We start from the raw sequence: 6000 nt of genomic DNA on the forward strand, positions 1-6000 counted from the left end.
CTTACCTTGCACCCTTATAATAAGATTATGGGACGTGAGGAAGAGGATTAGATACAACTATCTTGCCAAGTACTAAGAGAGCAGTGCAGACAGACCAACAGGCTGGAGTATTTACAGACATATTCAACCTTTCACTTCTGCAGTCTGAGGTGTCCACCTGCTTCAAAAAGGAATCTATTGTACCAGTGCCCATTAACAGCTTGGTGACTAGCCTCAATAATTCCTGCCACAGAGATGACCTGGATCCACTCTAATTTGCCTACTGCCACAACAGATCAGCAGCGGATGCCATTCCTCTGGCTGTTCACTTGGTTCTGGACCATCCATACAACAGGAGATCATCGTCAGGCTGCTGTTTATCAATGACAACTCAACATTCAACAAAATTATCCCATCCAAATGCAACATTAAGCTTCAAGACCTGGGACTTTCTACCTCCCCCTGCATCTAAGCTCTTGGCTTCCTCAATCAGCAGACCTCAATCATTTCTTCTCACAGACCATTAATACATGTGCATCTCAAGGCTCTGTGCTTAGCCCCTGCTCTGCTCTCTATACACACAGTGTGGCTAAGCACAGCTACAATGCCGTCTTCACTTGGACGAACCACAGGCGGCCTTGATTCAGCTAACTGAAGTGAGATAGGTCATGTTGTTGAGTGACGTGAAAAAACAACCTGTCGCTCAAAGTCACCAAAACTAAAGAGCCGAACGTTGAATTCAGGAAGAGGAAGGGGGGCAAACACATGGCAGTCTACGTTGGGGAATCACTGATGGAAAGAGTCAGCAGCTTTAAATTCCTGGGTAATAACATATCAAGTGATCTACCCTAGGTTCAGCATATTGCTTCAATCACAATGAAAGGATGCCTGCGTGATACTTTTAGAGAAAGTTACAGAGGTTCCACTTATTATCAGGTATCCTAATAGATATACTGTTAAATAATCCTAACGTTACATCACGGTCTGGTAGGGCAACTCAGCTGTGGAGAAATGTAAGAAGCCGCAAAGAATAGTGGACTCTGCCCTATACATCATGAGCACGTTCCTCCTCACCATTAGTTGTAGCTACATGAGATATTGCCTTAAGAAGCAATATCTATCATCAAAGGTAACCACCACCCAGGCTATATTATCTTTTGGCAGCTACCATTAGACAGAAAGTACAAAAGCCTTAAGTCTCACACCACCAGGTTCAAGAACAGCCAATTCCCTTCAGTGTGGTTCTCGAACTAACCAGCAAAGCTCTAATCACTACACTTTTGTAACACTATGAGCAGTTTGTAAACTTTTGGAATAAAATGAACTTAGTTATTTTTTGTTCTAATTGTTTTCTTGTGCAAAATTTTGTATAAATTATGTTTATGTTTTTCTTGTGAATGCTGCTTATATGATATCATATGCCTGTTTTGCTGCTACAATTGAGTTTTCATTGCACTGTGCATACATGTTCTTGTGCACGTGGCAGGCAGGAGGTGCAACAGCGTTAGGTCCCACACCACCAGGTTCAGGAACAGTTATAACTCTACAACCGTCAGGCTCCTGAACCAGTGTGGATAACTTCACTCACCTCAACTCTGAATTGCTTTCACAACCGACAGACTCGCTTTCAAGTACTCTACAACACCTCCTCAGTATTATTTATATTTTTTCCATTTGCACCATTTGTCTTCCTTTGCACATTGGCTGTCTGTTGGACATTGTTCCTGTATAGTTTATTATAAATTCTATTATATTTCTTTTTTCTGTAAATCCCTACTTTGATAATAAATTTTACTTTGACAATGAACTCAACTTTAACTCTGAAGAATGTTGTTCTCTTCAATAGCTTCTGTGCAATCATCAGTAATAGTCTATGTGAAAACCATGCTGTAGATGGCCAAAAATCTGTTGTACGTTGTGAGCTGCGTAGCCACCTTTTTCACTATAGTTTGGTGGAACTATCAAAGATTTTGTTCTACCTGATTCTACCTGATACAGGAAATATGTGTTTGTGAGCATTGATAGTTGAAGAGTTGCTAGTGTGAGGCATGGCATATAGTGTGACACTTTGAATGGTATTAAATATATGAGGGAGATGGTGTATTTGAAAGTTCAGTCATGATTGATTGAGATTGTCATTCCTTGATGTGGATGCATCACGGAAACAAATGTGTTGGATTGGTGACAACTTTGTGGGAGATAGATTTTGATATTTATACAATAGCCTTCATCATACATAAAAGGTTAATGAATTTCCTGTAGAACCGCATCTACAGTTTGTCTATATTGCTACCCTTGAATTGACTTTAATTGCTGGCAATGCACACACAAAATGCTGGAGGAACTCAGCAGGCCAGGCAGCATCTATGGAAAAGAGTAAACAGTCGGCATTTCAGGCCAAGATCCCAGTCCTGATGAAGGGTCTCAACCCAAAACGTCAACAGCTTGCTCTTCTACATAGCTGCTGCCCGGCCTGCTGAGTTCCTTCAGAATTTTGTGTGTGTTGCTTGGATTTCCAGCATCTGCAGATTTTCTCATGTTCATGACTTCAATCATTTTCTCCTCACATTAACTCATGGCTATGAACCTGAATGTCTTACTGCTCGTACACACTTAGCAGATCTCTTTTCCCTCTACCTCTACCAACTCTCCAGAGCTTTTTTTTGAAGAATCTCCTTATACTTCCACTCTAACTTCTCTTCTAATGAGCTACCACTGTGTGTGGAATTACTTTCACCACTGGTTGAGATTAAAATGCAGCTTCACTTTATTGCTAATCAACAATGGCCAGTTCGAGTGACACGGCCCATTCACTTGATTTCATAGCACAGTAAATAAACAGCATTATTCTCATAGCTGGTTGCTGAAGTTACATTAATAATCAGGAAGAATTAATTTTGTAATCATCCTGCACCAGGTATGTTTCAATTACAATTTGCATTCCTATTATGCTTCATAATCCCTGCATCCGTATCGCATTATGCAATTTATCACCTTGATCGTATTATTCAATCGTACCAACCCCTTCCCCCACCCCACCACACCATAAACCTGTAGTTTAGCAGAGGTGATATATTAAACTAACAATAGTTGTGTTGCTGCATGCAATATAAAAATTGTATGCATTTGCATTAGTCTTATTGCATGCTTTTTGTTGGCTACCTTTAAAATTGTGTTTTCATTCAGCCTAATTCCAGTCAATTTCTGACAGTAAATAAACAAAATTTACCAAAAACATCAAGGCTATGCACTCAGTAGGTACCTCTTGTACCTAATAAAGTGGTCACTGAGTGTATGTTCGTGATCTCATGGTGCTATAGCTCATCCACTTCAAGTTTCAATGTATTGTGCATTCAGAAATGCTCTTCTGCACACCACTTTTGAAACATATGGTTAGTTGAGTTACTGTCACCTTCCTGTCACCTTGAACCAGTCTGACAATTCTCCTCTGAACTCTCATTAAAAGACATTTTTGTCCATAGAATTGCTTCTCTTTGGATGTTTTTTGTTTGTGTCACACACCATTCTCTTTAAACTCTAAAGACCATTGTACATGACAATCCCACAAGATCAGCATTCTCTGAGATACTCATACCACCCTGCTTGGCACCAAGAATCATTCCAACTTCAAAGTCAGTCAGTTCACATTTCTTCACCAATCTTATGTTTGATCTGAACGTCTTCAGCTTGTCTGCACACTTTTATGTAATGAGTTGCTGCAACATGGTTGGCCGATTAGATATTTGCATTAAAGACCAGGTGTGCAGGTGTAACTAATAAAGTGGCCACTGAATATAAATTTTGCTTGTGTCTCTGCATTTCAGAGATTGAAGTTGGTTATTTGAGCTCCAGTACACAAGTGCATCTGTTTGCAAACATACTGACTGCTAAGACTGGAACAAACACATCAATTCTACGCTTGTACATATGTACAATGTCCACTTCATGTGCATTACAGAACAATTTACTGTCATTCTCCTTGTTTATGCACAATTCCACCACTAACACTCATCCATCAATGTAATTGGCTCATCTCCTCAAATCGGGAGATCAATTATGCCAAATAATGAGCTGCATTTTCAAGGCTGCAGGCTGTTACTGTAAATTCACAGACTACACCACAGAAACAGACCATTTGCCCTATCTAATTCATACAAAACCATTTAAACTACCTACTCCCATCAACCTGCACCGACCATAGCCCTCCATACCCTTACCATCCATGTACCTATCCAAACTTCTCTTAAACATTGAAATTGAGCTTGCATGCACCATCTGTGCTGACAGCTCATTCCACATTCTCACAACCCTCTGAGTGAAATTTCCCCTCATGTTCCCCTCAAACTTCTCACCTTTCACCCTTAGACCTTAATCCTACCCAACCAGTGGAAAAAGCCTGTTTGCATTAACACTACCTACACACCTCATAATTTTGTATACCTCAATCAAATCTCCTCTCAGTCTTCTACATTCTAAGGAATACAGTCCCAACCTAATTAATCTTTCCTAATAACTCAGGTCCTCCAGACCCTACAACATCCTTGTAAATTTCTGTGCACTCTTTCAATCTTGTTTACAACTTTCCTGTAGCTAGGTGACCAAAATTGCACACAATACGTAGAACATAGAATAGTACAGCACAGTACAGGCCCTTCGGCCCACAATGTTGTGCAGACCCTCAAACCCTGCCTCCCACATAAGGCCCCACCTTAAATTCCTCCATATACCTGTCTAGTAGTCTTTTAAACTTCACTAGTGTATCTGCCTCCACCACTGACTCAGGTAGTGCATTCCACGCACCAACCACTCCCTGAGTAAAAAACTTTCCTCTAATATCGCCCCTGAACTTCCCACCCCTTACCTTAAAGCCATGTCCCCTTGTATTGAGCAGTGGTGCCTTGGGGAAGAGGCGCTGGCTATCCACTCTATCTATTCCTCTTAATATCTTATATACCTCTATCATGTCTCCTCTCATCCTCCTTCTCTCCAAAGAGTAAAGCCCTATCTCCCTTAATCTCTGATCATAATGCATACTCTCTAAACCAGGCAGCATCCTGGTAAATCTCCTCTGTACCCTTTCCAATGCTTCCACATCCTTCCTATAGTGAGGTGACCAGAACTCCAAATACTCCAAATTAGACCTCACCAACATCTTATACAACTTCAACATAACATCCCATCTCCTTTACTCAATACATTGATTTATGAAGGCAGCTGACAGTGATGTCTGCCAAATTTGAGAACCTACATAAATTCAAAACTCACACTCTGCATTCAAATCCTTGGAAACATTTAAAAATTCAGTTGTATCATTTTGTGATAGTCTTTGTGACTTTTGTGCTATTATGTAGCGAACTTTATTTTCAGTGGCATATATTTAATTTAATGGAAACTCAGACTGAAAGACTCAACAAGGTTATTAAGTTTGTATTTATTCTCTGAACACATGTTAGGAGATTATCCAGTGTTTTTATTTTGCAGATTGATAACAATACATTCCTCCATTGTACTGGGCTTTGATTAGAGATATGAAATTTATCCAATCAAGTGCAAAAATAGTACACAAGATTAGTCTCAACGCCAGGAGCCATTTGAAGTGTCACAGTTGAAACATGCCGGTTAAAGTTCCCGCCCGCCCCTGATAGATTTATCTTACAGCTACTGGATAAATGCCTGGGCAATTTTCACAGGTGTAGCTGTGCCTAATTTACACCGGACTTAGCCCAAAATAAATGCCTTCAGCTTTTCTTTTTAAGTGAATTGCTGATCTAAGGAGGAACAACTCACAGTGTGAAGTAAGTACACTTTCCATGCAAAGCACACAGATTTCAAACAGAGTAATCTGACGTGCAAGTAATAAAGATGGAAATCTAGAAGCCCTTTTTCTTTCAGAACTATAAAGACAGAATTGTCATTCTCCAGTGTTAGCAACTATATTCCATTATCCTTCAGAGCCTGCCTGGTTATATCAAAGTTTAAGTTAGATTAATTAAAGTTTAAGCAATAAGAAAACAGATGAAC

Source organism: Mobula hypostoma, chromosome 7 (assembly GCF_963921235.1).
Source record: "Mobula hypostoma chromosome 7, sMobHyp1.1, whole genome shotgun sequence".
NCBI classification, from domain to species: Eukaryota; Metazoa; Chordata; class Chondrichthyes; order Myliobatiformes; family Myliobatidae; genus Mobula; species Mobula hypostoma.